This window comes from Pelophylax lessonae, assembly GCF_965119305.1.
Source record: "Pelophylax lessonae genome assembly, chromosome: 10".
Taxonomy (NCBI): domain Eukaryota; kingdom Metazoa; phylum Chordata; class Amphibia; order Anura; family Ranidae; genus Pelophylax; species Pelophylax lessonae.
Window position 1 is genome coordinate 31,865,178 of NC_138777.1, and position 18,981 is coordinate 31,884,158.

General features: G+C 42.3%; 1 protein-coding gene across 1 annotated transcript in view; it reads right to left on the reverse strand.

The window, feature by feature from the left end:
- The window catches only part of LRRC4C (leucine rich repeat containing 4C), a 1,031,944-nt gene that overhangs the window by 720,121 nt on the left and 292,842 nt on the right, over positions 1–18,981 (reverse strand). The window contains exon 3 of the mRNA XM_082269627.1: positions 1,822–1,917. The gene's annotated coding sequence lies outside the window, so the exon portion shown is untranslated. The remainder of the gene's footprint in view (positions 1–1,821; positions 1,918–18,981) is intronic.

Sequence of the window (18,981 nt, forward strand, 5' to 3'; positions counted from 1 at the left end):
AAAATACAAACACAAGTTACTCGCTAGGCAGAGAACCTCTGGGGGAATCTATGATGGAAACAGATCTGGGGGTCCTAGTAGATGACAGGCTCAGCAATAGCATGCAATGCCAAGCTGCTGCAAGCAAAGTCAGCAAAATATTAGCATGCATCAAACAGGGGATAGACTCCAGAGATAAAATGATAATCTCTTACAAGGCTCTGATCTAGAGTATGCCGTCCAGATCTGGGCACTAGTCCTCAAGAAGGATGTGCTTTAACTGGAGAGAGTCCAAAGAAGAACAACAAAGCTAATAAAGAGACTGGAGGACCTAAGCTATGGGGAAAGACAACAATCATTGAACTTATTCTCTCTGGAGAAGAGACGCTTGAGAGGAGATATGATAGCAATGTACAAATACCTTACTGGCTACTTTAGCATAGGGAAAAAACTTTTCAGTGGTAGGAAGGTTAAAAAGACATGTGGCCATTCATTGAAACAGGAAGAGAAGTGGTTGAACCTTAAATTGTATAGATGTTTCTTTACTGTCAGAGAAGTAAGGATGTGGCATCCCTTTCCACAAGCAGTGGTATTGGCAGGAAGCATTGATATTCTCAAAAAACTATTAGATGGGCATCTTAACTATTGCAACATACAGGGATATGGGAATTACTATTGACATAAACACACACACAAACACACATCACAGGTTGAATTGGATGGACTGGTGTCTTTATGCAATCTTATCAACTACATTATTTTACCAAGTATTGGGACGCCTGCCTTTACACACCCATGAACTTTAATGGCATCCCAGTCTTAGTTCGTAGTGTTCAATATTGAGTTGGCCCACCCTTTGCAGCTATAACAGCTTCCACTCTTCTGGGAAGACTGTCCAGAAGGTTTAGGAGTGTGTCTATGGGAATGTCTGCCCATTCTTCCAGAAGCACATTTGTGAGGTCAGGCATTGATGTGGATGAGTAGGCCTGGCTTGCAGTCTCTGCTCTAATTCCTCCCAAAGGTGTTCCATTGGGTTGAGGTTAGGACTCTGTGCAATCTAGTCAAGCTCCTCCACCCCAAACTTACTCATAAATGCTTTGCTTTGTGCACTGGTCCAAATCATTTGGTGGAGGGGAGATTATGGTGTGGAGTTGTTTTTCAGGGGTTGGACATGGCTCCTTAGTTCCAGTGAAGGGAACTCCTATGGCATCAGCATACCAAGACAATTTGGACAATTGTATGCTCCCAACTTTGTGGGAACAGTTTGGTGATGGCCCCTTCCTGTTCCAACATGACTGCACACCAGTGCACAAACAAGGTCCATAAAGACATGGATGAGCGAGTTTGGGGTGGAAGAAGATGACTGGCCTGCACAGAGTCCTGACTTAACCTGACAGGACACCTTTGGGATGAATTATAGCGGAAACTGCGAGCCAGGTCTGACCTCACAAATGCGCTTCTGGAAGAATGGTCAAATTATCCCACTCTATAGACACACTCCTAAACCTTGTGGACAGCTTTCCTAGAAGAGTTGAAGCTGCTATAGCTGCAAAGGATGGGCCAACTCAATATTGAACACCACGGCCTAAGACTGGGATGCCATTAAAGTTCATGTGGGTGTAAAGGCAGGCGTCCCAATACTTTTGCTATAGTGTATGTAACTATGTATGTCTGCACTGGACACTGGAGGCCCTCAGCTGCTATAGCTGGTCAAGAGTCATAAGAACCACTACCGCTCTGGTACAGACAAGAAAGTCAAAGGGAAGCAAAGCTTTTTTCTCTTGTGTATTTCCTGGGTTTTCCCTCTACACTACATACAGTATAAGATAGGAAATCACTTACCTGATATGTCTGCCATACACATGCACTCAAAAATCAGGAGCCACCCATTAGTGTCATGTCACTCAGTCTGCCAGTATTCCACAGTGGGCTGTGTACCTGTGAAGAACAAAAGAAACATATTCTAGTCATATGATCTTCATGTTGGTTTAAAGGCAACATGTTAACCATACGAAAAGTTGAAGTTTAATTTGCCTATACAGTAAAACCTTGGATTGAGAGTAGCTTGCTTTAAGAGCATTTGGCAAGACAAGTAAACTTTTATTCTACATTTTGACTTGATAAACAAGTGATGTCTTGATATACAAGTAAAGTCATGTCACAACGTTGTATAAAAGAGAAGAGAGGTACCTCTAAGTGTAGCAATATGGTTACATTTAGCAACTCACATGGTTGATGATTAAAACAGGCACATCTAAGAATGCAGGCATCTGGGGTAAAGCTTTCCACATAGGCCATCCTCTGCACCGTCATCGACATCATCCTTTCCACGCTGTGTTCCACGAGCGCTTCAAGCCTCGCTTTCAGATCGCTCTACTGCAGGGTAGTCTTCCCGATCATGATTGCAGACTGATAATGGTGAGAGCTGGCTGTGCAGTGGATGGCCTATGCCTTTTAAACCTTTGCCGCGGCTCCGGGGTGGATGAGGCGAGGAGGCGCACTGTGCGTCAAGCAGAGCCGCCGATTGGCGGCCTTCTGGGTGTCATCGGTGCGCATAGCAATGCGCCCCGACACTCCCCCACTGTGACGCTGTCCTGGCTGTGATTGGTCCAGGCTGGACCAATCATAGAGGACATCCCGGGGGACATCGCGTGGGGGGCGGTGCGTGCATTAGTCACGCACCGTCCCGACGTTACCTTCCCGCCCGCCGTCAGAGAGGAGGGCAGCGGCGCGAATGCAGGTCGAGGAAGAAGAAGACGTCCGACCGAGACCCGACTCCCGTCAGCAGCACGCCAGGCACGGTGATGGCAGGTAAGTGAAGTGATGCTTTGAAGGGGGCACGCAAGCTGGTCTCTGCATTGAAAGGGGGCATGTACGCTGGTCACTGCTTTGAAAGGGGGCTTGTACGCTGGTCACTGCTTTGAAAGGGGGCATGTACGCTGGTCACTGCTTTGAAAGGGGCATGTACGCTGGTCACCACCATTGAAAGGGGCATGTACGCTGGTCACCACCATTGAAAGGGGCATGTACGCTGGTCACTACCATTGAAAGGGGCATGTACGCTGGTCACTACCATTGAAAGGGGCATGTACGCTGGTCACTACATTGAAAGGGGCATGTATGCTGGTCACTGCATTAAAAGGGGCATGTACGCTGGTCACTACATTGAAAGGGGCATGTACGCTGGTCACTACATTGAAAGGGGCATGTACGCTGGTCACTACATTGAAAGGGGGCATATATGCAGTGTTATATTTGTTTTAAATGTCGCAATGGTTTTGCGGCTCCCAGTTTTTTTTTTCCCTTCTGAAACGGGTCCAAGTGGCTCTTTTTGTCTTAAAGGTTGCAGACCACTGGTCTATGCGGACAGCTTTACCCCAAATGTCTGCATTCTTAGATGCACCTCTTTTAATCTTTAATCAACCATGTGAGTTGCTAAATGTTTTACCTTCATTACATGTAACCATATTGCTACACTTAGAGGAGCCTCTTTTCCCTTTTATACCCTGTAGCTCCTGATGGATTTTTCTTCTAATCCCCTCGTGGAGGCACCATTTGTGGATGGACATTTTATGGTTACACAACCTATCACATTGCTATAATCTTTTTATATGGACTATTAACTGAAGGACTTATGAATAAATGGTTGTGGAGTGAATCGTCTGAGTTTCCATTATTTCTTATGGGCAAATTTGCTTGATATAAGAGGGCTTTGGATTACATGCATGTTTCCAGAATGAATTATGCTCGCAATCCAAGGTTTTACTGTATATTGCTTTCCCTTGTTCTGCCCCTCATCAGTATTTCACAATAAATCATTCTGTTTTCATTACATATCCTATTTTAGAAACAGTGATTTCCCCATTGGGTTTCTTTGCTTTTCCATGCAATGCAAGCAGATCTTGACAGGCGGGAGGAGCTTTTTTTTTTGGTAGAACTACAACCCTCTTCTATCTTACCAGTTTTTAGCTAAGAACACATTATTTACAGGCACATGAAGATTGCAGTAAGCATACCGGACTCATTTTAGAACTGGCTAGGAGCTGCAGCAGAAGGCCATGGAGCAATAAATCTAAAATACTAAGATCTGACCTTACAAAATCTTGGAGTGCCACTCTAAGCAGGAAATATAGGTTTTCCCTTGGTCGCCTGGAATAGGGGTGCCGATGTTAAGACAAACTCATCCAGAAAGTATCAGGCATATAGGGGAAAAGGATGCCGCTCTCCCGACCAGCCCAATGAAGAGAGTAGAAAGTGTCCTCAGCAAACCACACTCTCTGATACATTTCATCCTGCCCACTTGGATTACTTGTATATGTGACCTCTATGAGTAAGCCCCAGTGGGCAAGACGAAATGCATCAGTAGGCATGGTTTGGGGAGGAGCAATGGCCGAGGCAGCTTCCTACTCTTTTCTTACATGGGCTGATCGGGAAAGCGATGCCCTTTTCCCCTAAATAATATACTAAATTGGATAAACAAATGCAATGCTTCTTACTGCATAAAGAAAGAAAAGGGATCTGTGACTAGGAATGATCCTGACGACTCCTCCTGTGCATCTGACGCCAACTCTTATAAACTAGAAACTACCCAGATAGCAAAGATAAATTGCCAAAAAATTGTGGCAGTGTTGAATTGTAAGTCTGTTAACTTGCTGCACATTTGTATTGCCAAGTTGTACACTTGCAGATCACTTGAAGAACAAGTTTTAGTTGACACCTTTTCAATTTATAGCAAATTTGCATGGCAAGTCTCTAGCAAGAGCAAAGTTGCAGTGGAGAGTCTACAGCAAGTGCTCTGCAAGTCTACAGCATTAAAATTCAACCACAGTGCCCTCTGTGGGGGGATGACTATTGCACAATATACCTGAACCAGAACTTACAACAGACTTGCAGAATGTTTGCAAAGAAAGTTAATCTGGAGTCATGCAATGCGGACTTGCTGAAATTGTGCAACGGACGTGTGAAACTTGGCAAGTCTAGCAATAATTTAGCAAGTCATTATCAAACTTGCAGTACAATTGCTTGCTATCTGAGTGCACAGAGGTAGAGGGGTCGGTGTTAATGGCAATCACTACATCCCTTAATAAGACAATACTGGATATGTGTTATCTTAACATGCACACAGTTTCTATGTTTATCTTGCCCTAAAAAACTCTCTAATGGGGCCCTCCCCCACCCACAGGTCCCCTAGTGACCACATGGGCTACTATGGCTATTGTTAGCTCCATTGGCATCTTGGAATGGTTAGAGTGAAAGCAACACCATAGTAGAGAGTAAGTCAAACTTTAGATATTCTGTTACTGATAATTTAGGAGTCCAATAAAGTATTACCTATGATCATCAGCGCGCTCAAGTGGCCATAATGTATTATACAAATAGACAAACACCATACCTCCACTATATTGTCAACATTATCAATACACTATATTGTCAAAACACAAACACTATATTACCAAAAGTGTTGGGAGACCTGCCTTTGCACGCTCATGAACTTTAATAGCATCCCAGTCTTAGGCCGTAGGGTTCAATATTGAGTTGGCCCACCATTTGCAGTTTTAACAGCTTCAACTCTTCTGGGAAGGCTGTCCACAAGGTCTAGGAGTGTGTCTATGGGAATGTTTGACCATTCTTCCAGAAGCGCATTTGTGGGGTTATGCACTGATGTTGAACGAGAAGGTCTGGCTTACAGCCTCCTCTCTAATTCATCCCAAAGTTGTTCTATCGGGATGAGGTCAGGACAGACCAGTCAAGTTCTTCCACCCCAAACTCGCTCATCTATGCTTTGTGCACTGGTCCAAATCATTTGGTGGAAGGGGGATCATGGTGTGGGTTGTTTTTCAGGGGTTGGGCTTGGCCCCTTAGTTTCAGTGAAGGGAAATCTTAACTTGTTAGCATACCAAGACATTTTGGACAATTTTATGCTCCCAACTTTGTGGGAATAGTTCAGGGATGGTCCCTTCTTGTTCCAATATGACTGCACTAAACAAGGTTCAACTCTTCTGGGAAGGCTGTCCACAAGGTTTAGGAGTGTGTCCATGGGAATGTTTAATCATTCTTCCAGAAGCGCATTTGTAAGGTCAGGCACTGATGTGGACGAGTAGGCCTGGCTTGCAGTCTCCATTCTAATTCTTCCCAAAGGTGTTCCATTGGGTTGAGGTTAGGACTCTGTGCAGGCCAGTCAAGCTCCTCCACCCCAAACTCACTCAAAAATGCTTTGCTTTGTGCACTGGTCCAAATCCTTTCGTAGAGGGGAGGTTCTGGTATGGGGTTGTATTTCAGGGGTTGGGCTTGGCCCCTTAGTTCCAGTGAAGGGTGCTCTTAAGGCGTCAGCATACCAAGACATTTTGGACAATTTTATGCTCCCAACTTTGTGGAAATAGTTTGGGGCTTCCTGTTCCAATATGACTGCACACCAGTGCATAAAACAAGATCCATAAAGACCTAATGCCCAAAACCGGTAATGGCCAGGTAAACAAAGACCTGAAACAGGTAGTGACAAAATCCCCGTCATTGAATTTGGGGTTTTATTTCTTGCCTTCTCAAGGCCAATTTGCAAGCTTTATTGAAAAAGGACATGGGTAGCTAGCTGTGCGTTGCCATGGAGGACACGTATCAATGCAAAAATCAAATAGTTATTTGGGGAATTAGTCTTTTAATGCAGCTTTGCACATTCACAAAGGTTAGAGGTCCAGAAATTCTGATGAGTCCCAACTACAGACCCTCACATCCTTTTTAGGGCACATGATGTGGATATTAGGCCTTTCTTCCCATCAATATTGGGATAAGGTGCCTTAAAAGGGGGGGGGGGGAGTGGGACAGAATGGTACTATCCCAAGGTACTATCCCATGAGGGCAAATGGCCAGGTATGGTCCACAAGGGAGGGCACACACTTGCTGCTTTCACCCCTTTCCTAGCCAGCTAGGCTGCATGCTTAGTTTGAGCTCTGATATGAAATTTTGGGGGAGGCCCAACTCCAATGTTTTTTTGTGTTTTTGAAATAAAGGAACAGTAAACATTTTTGTGCAATTGATGTGTACTATCCTTTTAGAAAAAAACAAAAACAAAACAAAACGGCATATAGTTCTCTTACAAGTTCATAAAATACCCTTATTCAAACCTGCAGCTTAGGTAGGCATTACATAGGTTTATACACTTTAAGGATACTAGGATTCAATTTGCAGTTCTGAGGAATTCAAAATCATTCACTCTGAACTTTTATAACAATGCAGAAAATTGCATACTCATTGCCAAATGTTTATTGGATTTTTTCGGCTCTTTTATTTTTATTTAGCAAATTTACATTTGCTGAAAAATAATACAGAAATATATGATCTGACATCTTCACTGATATGTTCATGCAAGCATCTGCTATTTTTAATTTAATAGTTTTGCTTCCAAATCTTAAAGCTGAATTCCAGCAATTCAGCAACTTTGTAAAAATTGAAGGCACTCTATAAGTTCAAGCCCAATGTGGCGTATGACATATCCTGGGCTTGTCTCTATACTTATATATCTGACAGGTTTATTGTGCTCTGGCAGAATAGCTTCTGGAGCACCAATGCTGGACTTAGCTGGTCTAAGCCCCTTCAAATGTAGAGTCGGAGCAGCTACTATGCCCACCCCCTGCCCCTCCTGCCCAATCAAAGAAGCCTTTGTATTGTGTAAACTCATTCACAAAATGCAAAGGCTTCTTTGAATAGGTAGCAGAGGGAAGGGACAGGTGTAGCTGCTTCCTGTGCTTCTCTCCTCACTCACAGGCTCTAGTGTGGTGTGCATCCCCTGGCAGAGCCACAAACCTGTCTGACATAAATACAGGGATGAGTCCACAATATGGCAGGCATCTATTAACACCTAACCAAATAGTGTGCCTGCACTTTTCACAAATTTGCTGAATTTGTGGAATTCAGCTTTAAAGTATATACTGTAAATACAGTATGTGAATGATCTTGCCTGTTAAACAGTTAGAATTCTGTAATTCATACACCCCCGCCATACAGTGCAACTAAACCAGTGACCTACTGTATAATTTCTCTACTGCAGGTAAGCAATAGAGCTTGGTCAAGAACCCACTTCATAATGCTGATTGAACAAGGAAGGCACAGCTGCACAGTGCTAAGATCTTCCCTATGTTTTCTACCTGTAAGTATGTTCATTGTGTTTGGCTAAAGCCAGCCATAGACGGATCAGTATTCTGCCCATTCAGCAGGAACCAGCTGAATTTGATTAATCTATGGGCAGACTGGTGGTACTGAAATCAATCTATCGATCTACTTCAGTACAACCAACCTGTAACTTTTTTGTGATACAATCACTGCTGGGGGATATAGCTGACATCAGTGATCAATGCATTCTGACGGAGGGGGACCACCGGCTGCCAGAATACAGTAGCACAGTGGAAGGGAACTCTGACTGTGTTGATGGGGGAATTAGGTGGTTTTCTTTCCTTCAACCCGCTCAAGAGATGAACTTCAAGCTTCAAGCAACACTACACTCAGATGAGAACTGGTACCATTAAATGGATGGAAATTAATGGAAATCTTAGAATTGAGCGTTGGAGCTCTTGAGGTAAAGCTTCAAATCATGCTTTAGATTGCTTTTTTTCTTTTTTGGATCCTTGAAATAAAAATCTACAATAATAAATATTGGTGCGATCACTCTGTTGAAAATATGGCTACAGTTCTGGCAGTAGTAATAGGGAGAGCATTCATAGGTTTGGCTAATCAAGTATTTCAATTTCCCCTTCATAAACAACAGGAACAGCCCCCTTGATATAGGCATTATAATATGGCACAATGCCAAAGACTTGGGTGATGAAGCTGACTTATTGATTACACTTAGGACACATCTTTGGTTCAACATCACAATTACAATTCTTAAAGCGGTAGTATACTCAGCACTTCGATATCTGTAAATGCAATCTAAGCCAGTAACATTTAATTTTCAATCAAATAGCATGTAATCATTGTATAACATATTCTTCTTTCGTGTTGTGTGCCGCCATCCTTGCTATGGTTTCCGTCTGCTGAGCATTGCAGTATTTCCGCCCACATTATGTGTAGTGTTCGGAAATCCTACGCATGCGCAGTAGACGTTGAAACCAAGCCTCGTTTTGGTTTCATTAACCATTTTGACAGCCAATAGGAGGCTGTCCACTATCTCCCTTCTCGTCTTCTTCTCTCTCCTCTAGCACTACCCTGTGACGTAGCAAGTCACATGGGGTAGTGGAGAGATTTCTTCATGGGGACGGTCGGAGTCTCGCGTGAGCACGGGGCTGACGTCCAACAGAGGAAATGACGCAGCCCCGGCATAGACCCTGCATTTTTCCGGCAGCATCATTAGCTTGCCGGAAAATCAGGGTCAAATGAGCATGCGCGGGTGACGTCATTGACCCGAACTAACAAAATATACAGAGAACGGCAGAAGTGACAGGCAAGAGAAAAGGTCAGTGATGTCAAACGGACAAATATGATTTAGATTGTGCAAAGTGCCCAAAATGAGTATACTACCGCTTTAACAACTCTGCAGATGCACTATGGTGGGTCTGTAAGGAAATAAACGTTGTGACGTCACATGAGCTGGGTGGAATGCAAGCCGGAAGTACCGCTCTCCACTCCATAGCTCGTTTATGTGATGGGGTTTTTTACCTTTATCTGTCTCGTTCCTGCATTTTTGGACCCTGTAAATTGTTTTTTGGATTCTGTGCAGGGGCGTAACTACAGGGGTTGCAGGGGTTGCGGTTGCAACCGGGCCCCATGCTCCAGGGGGCCCAGCATTGGATAGGAGGGGAGGCGGGGGCAGCATGTAGAGAAATCACTATCCTCCTTTTTCCTCCTGTAGCTGCAGAAAGAAAATGGAGGAGATTGGTTCCTCTGTATGCTTCCCCCGCCACTCCTCCTATCCAGTTCACTTGTGTTCTGCTGTCTCTGAGCCCCTGTGTGCTCCCCTGGTCCCCCCCCCCCCACTGTGATCCCTTCCCTTTCCTGCCGGCTGCTGCAGGGGATGTGTCACAATAGAGAACCAGGAAGGGGGTCGGTAAATATGTAATTTACCAGCTCCTTGCTTCTCTAAATGGACAGAGTCATAGTCACTGACATTGTAAAAAAATAAAATAAAATGATAAAAAATAATACAATTAAAATACCAAAAAATAAAAACTACTGACACCAGTGGGTGAACTTCCAGGATCGCAAAGGTCACACTTGCAACTGGCATTCCACCACCGTGGGGAGGCCCCAAGATGGCAGGAAGGGGGGCCACTGCAAAAACTTGTGAAAGGGACCCGCTGTGAGACCGCAATAAAGGGCCCCGCAAGCGGAGTAAAGGGCCCCAGGATCAGTGGGAAGAGCCCCGGGCTTGAAGGGAAGGGCCCCGGCCAGGGGTCCAGGGGGGCCCTTCATGGTTTCTTGCACCGGGCCCTGAAGGTTCTAGTTACGCCTCTGATTCTGTGCAATAAAATTATCTGTTTTAAACAATACTGCACTATTTGGACCTTCCCTTTTTTATACATTCCCGGCCGGAGGAGGGCAGTGGAGGAGTGATACCATTGGAGAAGGCATCCATTCGGAGGGAATCCATCCTGGCCCTGGGGGTCACCAAAGTTCATGTGGTCTTAGTGCCATAAGGCATATAAGACTCACTTGTCTGGTGAGTGAGTAATTATACTACTAGCCACGGTGGAAAATAAAAAGTGACACCAGGGATTGATTGGAAAACCTATCACTGAGCACCTACACTGTGCACTGTACTAATCTAATATAATTGAACTTTTTGTCACAAGAAGTCACATTTGCACATGAACTGTATGGAGGATTTATAAGATTATTCATATATCTCATGCACTACCTATGAACTTGAATTTTTCCGTTATATATTTATAGAGTATATATATAGAGTATATATATATATATATATATATATATATATATATATTTTTTTTTTTTTTTTTTGCTTTTAGTGTGAAATCTTTTGAATGAGCAATTTTGTTTTTTGTATATCACCTATACTTGTTCACTTGGCTCTTTGCACAACTATATGCACTTTAATAATTTTGGAATATTTTGTAATACTATAGGATTGTTTTATCATTTATAACATATGTTTTGTATTTATCACTAAGCAAGCGCTATAGGTAATCCTCTACAAAGGTTACTTTACACATATTTACTAGCACTTTACTATAGCAGCTGCACCTCACCCCCTTAATTTAATGAATCAATTTATATAGTCACATATTTATTTATTTGGATAATTTTAGTTTATAGGTTTATCCATTGGCGCGGGAGATATCCTTTACCCAGTATATTGTACCTCTGCAATCTTTTCAATAATCAGATTTTATTTATGAAGGTTTATTCTTTCTTTTTCTTTTTTTTTATAACAAATAAGTACAGAGACACAGCTTGTTAGGCAGAACACATAAAAAAAACATTCTGTCTAACATAACTCAAGGTCATCAAATCATCATCTAGTACAAATGAAGGAGTATACAGTCCAAAAAGTACATTTATTTCAGTATAAAAACAGGCTGAGATCATAAACAAACAGCTATACTGTACATCTCAAGTACGTTAGTAACAGTGAGGTCTCTTGCTTCTAGCCAACGAGACAAAATTGGGTCAAATTTGCGCATGCCATTTCATAGAAAATAAGTGTGCATCTTATACACAAAACTCCTATTCAGTTCTAAGTGGTCTTCTAAAGAGGGAGGGGTCGTTAAGATCCATTTGATGACCAACATTCTGCAACCTATAAATTGTGTTCTAGAGACTCATAATTATTTAAATAGGGGGAATCATATGCCTCGTTTCCACTGAGCGGATCGGTTCAGGTCAGTTCGGTACGGTACGCTAATTTGGGTGTTTGCATTATGAAAGTGGCCCATACAACCGAACCAAACCGCACCATTCCTGGTCCTGCTTCAGATGTAGGGCCATAGGAAATGGTACGGTACGGTTAGGGCGGAGCTACTGACGTCACACGATAGATTCAACTTTAATGCTCACGTCAAATGAAAGAGCAAAACAAACACATCATTTGGTGTAAACCCCGCATGGTCCCTGGTGGCCCGACTTGCAGTGGAAACGCTCACCTGAATAGACCGGACCATTCTAACCCTTCCAAACTGTACCGACCCGAACCGTTCCGCTCAGTGGAAAACGAGGCAATGGTGTCCCAAGATGCAGGTAACAGAGTCAACATACAGTGAGATACGTATAAGATTGTTAAGGGCTATATTAGCCCTGGGCCAGTATCATCTAAGTCGTGGACAAATTTGCAGATGCATTATGATGGGTCCATATTAAAAATACAGTGGGGAAAATAATGATTTGATCCCCTGCAGATTTTGTAAGTTTGCCCACTTACAAAGAAATGAAGGGTCTATAGTCTATAAATTTTATTATAGGTGTATTTTAAATGATAGAGACAGAATTACAACCAAAATTCCAGAAAAAAAAAAAAAAAAACACATAAAAAAATGCTATAAATTGAGTTGCAGTGCAATGAGTAAAATAAGTATTTCATCCCAAAGCAAAACATGACTTAGTACTTGGTGGAGAAACTCTTGTTGGCAAGCACAGAGGAAAGCTGTTTCTTGTAGTTAGTGATCAGGTTTGCACACATCTCAGGAGGGATTTTAGTCCACTCTTCTTTACAGATCTTCTCTAAATCCTTAAGGTTTCTTGGCTATTGCTTGGCAACTCGAAGTTTCAGCTCCCTCCATAAATTTTCTATAGGATTAAGGTCTGGAGACTGACTAGGCCACTCCATAACCTTAATGTGCTTCTTCTTGAGCCACTCATTTGCTGCATTGGCAGTATGTTTTGGGTCATTGTCATGCTAGAAGACCCATCCATGACCTATCTACAGTGTTCTGGCTAAAGGGAAAATTCTCATCCAAGATTTCTAAATACATGGTACCATCCATTGGGCCCTCAATGTGGAAAAGTCTACATGTCCCTTTATCAGAGAAATAGCTCTAAAGCATCATGTTTCCACCTCTTGCTTGATTGCAGGGATGTGTTATTTGGGTCATAGTCAGCGTTTTTCTTCCCCCAAACACGGCGAGTCGAGGTAATGCCAAAATGCTCAATTTCAGTCTCATCTGACCACAGCACTTTCTACCAATCCTTCTCTGAATGTTCATTGGCCTGACTGTACATGTACCTTATTGAGGAGGGGGACCCGCCATGTTTGGAGGAAGAAAAATGCTGACTATGACCCTAAGAACACCATCCCTACAGTCATGCACAGAGGTGGAAACATTATGCTTTGGGCTATTTCTTTGCTACGGGGAAAAGACCAACTTTGTCTCATTGGGGGGCCAATGAATGGGGCCATGTATTGTAAAATCTTGGATGAGAATCTTCTTCCCTCAGCCAGAACACTGAAGATGGGTCGTGGATGTGTCTTCCAGCATAACAATGACCTAAAACATACCGGCAAGGCAACAAAGGAGTGGCTCAAGAAGAAGCACATTAAGGTCATGGAGTGACCTAGCCAGACTCCAGACCTTAATCCTATAGAACAATTATGGAGGGAGCTGAAACTTCGAGTTGCCAAGCAATAGCCAAGAAACCTTAAGGATTTAGAGAAGATCTGTAAAGGAGAGTGGACTAAAATCCCTCCTGAGATGTGTGCAAATCTGGTAACTAACTACAAAAAATGTCTTACTTCTGTGCTTGTCAACAAGGGTTTCTCCACCAAGTACTGGTTTTATCCTGTTTTACTTGGGAATCAAATATTTATTTTACTCACTGAACTGCAACGTAATTTATAACATTTGTATCATGTGTTATTTCTGGATTTTTGGTTGATATTCTGTCTCTATCATTTAAAATACACCTATGATAAAAATGATAGACCCTTCACTTCTTTGTAAGTGGGAAAACCTACAAAATCTGCAGGGGATCAAATAATTTTTTTCCCCACTGTAATTATTTTTCCCACTGTAAAAATATATGCCAACTATTTAAAAATGGTACAGTTGTCTCTTTTGACCATCTTAAAAAAAAAACAAAAAACTTTAGTTTGAACAATTTTCATTTACTGTATAGTGTATATTGTAGGTACCTCTCTTTTCGACATACTGTTTAGGAACAATTTTGGTCATAAACTCAATTAAACAAGTTTCTCCTTTTGAAAAATGAATATGCCTATCATCCTTTCAAAAACAAATGAAGGGAATGTATTGCTTTCTCCAAACACAGATTCCTGGTGCAGGTACATACTATCTATTTTTTTTTATTACATTTTATTTTAACCACTTGCCGACCAGTCACGTTGACTGTACTGGGGCAAAGTGGCTCGTTCCCGTCCAGCGACGTAGACCTACGTTGCTGGACTCCTCCCCTTGTGGGCGGCGCGCACGCGCCGCCGGAGGCTCGCTCCCACTGTATTCAGTTACAGCGGGAGTCGGGCCAGGGGAGGAGCAGTGGTGATCACCGCCACTCTTCCCTGATCGTCGGGGAATCGAATCTGGAGATCCGCCCGCTTGTGTAAACAAAGCGGGCGAATCTCCTAAGTTACAGACAGGGTCAGATTGCACGGTTCAGCATAGCTGAACATGCGATCTGTCCCTGTGTCACTCAGTCACCTCCCCCCACACACGTTAGTAAGCACCAGGCATACATTAACCCCTCCCTCTCCAATAAAATTAACCCCTTCCCTGCCAGTGTCATTTTTACAGTAACAGTGCATATGTATAGCACTGATTACTGTAGTAATGTCACTGGTACCCCCAAAAGTGTCAAAAAGGTCAGTCAAGAGTCCAATCTGTCCGCCGCAATGTCGCAGTCCCGCAAAAAAAAATCGCAGATCGCCGCCATTACTCGTTAAAAAACAAAAACACCAAAAATGACAGAAATCTTTCCCTTAGTTAGTAAACGCAATAACTTTTGCGCAAACCCATCAAAATACGCTTATTGCGATTTTTTTTACCAAAAATATGTAGCAGAAAACAAATTGGCCTAAAATGATAAAACATTTTGATTTTTACATTTTTTTGGGGGGGAATTTCACATAAAAAAATTTGAAAAATATTGTTATTTTTTCAAAATTGTCGCTTTTTTTTGTTTATAGGGCAAAAAGTAAAAATTTCACAGGTGATCAAATACCACCAAAAGAAAGCTCTGTTTGTGGGAAAAAAAGGACGTAAATTTCGTTTGGGTACGGCGTTACATGACCGTGCAATTGTCAGGTAAATTCGCACAGTGCCGAATCGCAAAAAGTGTCCTGGACGTAAGACAGCAAAATCCTCCGGTGGTAAAGTAGTTAAGAAGGGTTTTTTTATAACAAAGAAGTCTAAAGAAACAAATTATTAGACATAACACAGAGAAGCATACAGTCTAATACAGCTCAAGGTCATCTAATATCCATCTAGTACCAGAGAATGAGTATACAGCCCAAAAGGTACATTAACTGATGGCCAACATTCTGTGAGCTATAATTAGTGATCTGGAGACCTCCAGGGGCTCATATTCATATAAAGAGGAGGAATTATTAGATGTGAGTAATGGAGCCAATATCCAGTGAGATACTCATAAGATTGTTCAGGGTTGTAATAACTCTGATCCGGCATCATTTACTTTCCGGACACCACCATAAGAGATGTATAAAATTCCCCTGAAGTCAACCACATTTAGAGTTAGAGTAAAGCCTCGTACACACGCGTCGAAAATTGGCAGGGAATTTTCGTCCAACGACTAATCTGCCGATTTTCGGCTTGTTAGTATGATGCTTCCGACAACTGACTCCGACTTTTCGGCCGAAAAAAATCTGGTGTGCAGACTATAAAATTTTTGTCTGCCGTCAAAACACGGCCGATTTTCGTGCAGTCAGTACAGATTTCGACAGGGAAAAATCTAATGACCAAGTCTGGGCATGCTCAGTGAAGAAAGAACACAGAGAAAGCTAACCAACACATGACATCACTTCTAAAGTAGATTTTTGTTGGGCGAGAAAATTTGTGTGCAGTCTAGGCACATTCCAACCAACAAAACACAACTCTGGACAAAAGACGGACGATCGGTCGGCCGATAATCGTTTCGTGTGTACGAGGCTTTAGATCATAGGCCAATTTTTTTGTAAAAACTCTGGTGTCTGGTACGTTCGATGTCAGCTATTCTTAACCAAAGTTTGCCAGAGGTTCCTTAAGTTGTGGCTGATTGACCTGCCATCTTATGGAGCCAGCATAGCTTTGGGGTTAACTTAACTCTAACTCAGGTTTAACTCTATTTGCCAAAACATGACAAAATTCTCTTCTTAGCTGCTTTTAAAGTTGGCAATTTGGCCACCACCATATAGGGCTGCAATCGTCCTACAGACCACCAATTTACTTTACGGGGCATTTCCCCATTGACCCCCAAATTAATTGGTTTTAGTAAGTGTTCTTTGAGACCTGAAAATGATTTTAGAGGTTCCACTGAGATTAAAAGGTAGGCTGCTCTATGGACATACAATCTTTTACAAAAAATAAATTTGAGAAAGTAGAAGAAACTTTTCTACAGTTAGCAGTACACAAGAACTTCGTTTTCAATTTTAATTCATCCATCAACTGTATTATCCTCCCTGTAAAATGTGTAAACTGGGAATTAACCACTTAGCCCAATGTTACTGTTGTACTGAAACGCCGGCAGATGTTTTCCATGTTTTTTGGTCACGTTCCAAAATTTCACCTAATTGGTAACAAATACATACCTTGCTGATGATAACTCTGAGCTTTAACCTGCTATACCGTCAAGAAATATATTTGCTCACTATACTGCAAAATAATGTAATGGGCACACACAGCTGTTGCGATTTTTTGAATTTTTTTCCAGAAAATTAAATTTCCTAAAAAGGGAAAGACAGATCTAAAGACCTTACTTACCACTAATAATGAAATCCTGCCTGTGTATAAAGAACTATTCATAATTAGAGCATGCCTATCTTAGTATTACAGAATATTGGGGCCATGGCTAACAACTGTCCTGAATTTTCTGGAGCTCTAAACCCTTCTCCTTTATAGTGGCTGTAAACCTTTAGGGAGGTGTGTCCAATCCCTCCAATCAGCTGTCAGAGCTCTCCTCACTGAGCTCTACAGAGTGTAACTTTAGCTCTTCGCCCCCATTTTTCTGAACTCTCAGAAAAGCTTTAAAATTCAGCACTTTGAATGTCTGTAGAGGAGAGAGGGCTACAGATAGAGAGGAACAGTCTATGTAGGAGAATTTTTTTTCAGCTCTGTGTATCACCTGAGGGTAACCTCTTCACTATATACTTCACATATACTGAAGTAGTCACTTCAGTATAAGTGAGGGTTTACAACAACTTTAAAGTGGAGTTCCACCCATTTTCTACATGTGTTATCTATCCCATGGCTATTGAGAATGCTCTTACAAATGGCAATTTTTTTATTTATTAAAGTAAGTACCTTTTTTCAGCAGCCCTCCAGCTGTGGTCGCCTAGGCAATTTCATCACTGGGCAATTTTAAAGGACTCCTGGGATATCGGCGTCATGTATCCCAGGCAGGGCCGCAGATAGGGGGGGACCACCAGCCCTCTTGTAGGGGGCCCGAGCACACAGGGGGGCCCACACAGAGGGGGATTAGTGATGGACAACAAATACAGAAATCTTCCTCCAGCACCTGAATCTGATCTGTCCCTCTCCCTGCTATCAGCTTTTATCTGTTGAGAAAGAGACAGTCGTCCCTCACTAATCCCCCTCCCTTGTGTGGCCCCCCTCCCAGCACTTATCTCTGCTCAGGAGTTTATTTGTAAATTGTAACTTTGTTTCTCTCTCTCTGTCTCTCTGATCACTGAGCTCCAACTGCCCAGCCTGTATATTTTTCTCATCTCATCTTCTTCTTTATTTAAAATAGTTTTTTTTTTTTTACATTTAGCAGGTATTATGCGAGTTCTGTTATATTTGTGTCTGATAACAGTGATTTTGTTGTAATTTTAGCTAAATATATCTTTAATATTTTCTTGGGGGAGCCCTGCCAGGTAGTCTGTACGGGGCCCCGCGATTTCTAACAGCAGCCCTGATCCCAGGAATCTATGCAAATCACCTAGTGACGAAATCTTCCATTATTTACAGACCGGAAAGAGAGGAAAGGAAGAGAAAGCACCGTGGCATTACTGTGCAGGTAATGCGAGGGGGAGGGAGCCAGCTGCATCGATTCCCAGAAACGAAGAGAAGTGGGCTTCAGATGCCCACAGCTGACATGGAACCTCCCTGTTTCTGAGATCTGATATAGTATTTAAAGATATAAATGTGTGTAATTCTTGCGCTGTCAGGTATAGGTGTCTGAAGACCTCTAATGCCGCAGGTACTATTATTGTGAACCACACAATTCTACTAAATAAGAGGGGGAGGAGTACCGCGCTTTAACCACTTAAGCCCCGGAAGATTTTACCCCCTTCCTGACCAGGGGGTATTTTGCGATTCGGCACTGCGTGACTTTAACGGACAATTGCGCGGTCGTGTGACGCTGTACCTAAACAAATTTGGCGTCCTTTTTTTCCCACAAACAGAGCTTACTTTTGGTGGTATTTGATCACCTGTGCGATTTTTTGATCACGCGCTATAAACAAAAAAACAGCGTCAATTTTGCAAAAATAGCAATATTTTTCACATTTTTTAAATTAAAAATTTACATTAAAAAATGTAAAAATCAAAATTTTTTAACATTTTCGGCCAATTTGTTTTATGCTACCTATGTTTGGTAAAAAAAATCGCAAAAAGCGTATTTTGATTGGTTTGCGCAAAAGTTATCACGTTTACTAACAAAGGGAAAGATTTTTGTCATTTTTGTTGTTTTTTTTTAACGCGTAATGGCGGCGATCTGTGTTTTTTTTTTGCGGTACTGCAACATTGGGGCAGACAGATCGGACCCTTGACTGACATTTGTGACACTTTTGGGGTTACCAGTGACATCACTACAGTAATCAGTGCTATATATATGCACTGTTACTGTAAAAATACACTGGTAGTGAAGGGGTTAACTTTATTAGGGAGGGAGGGG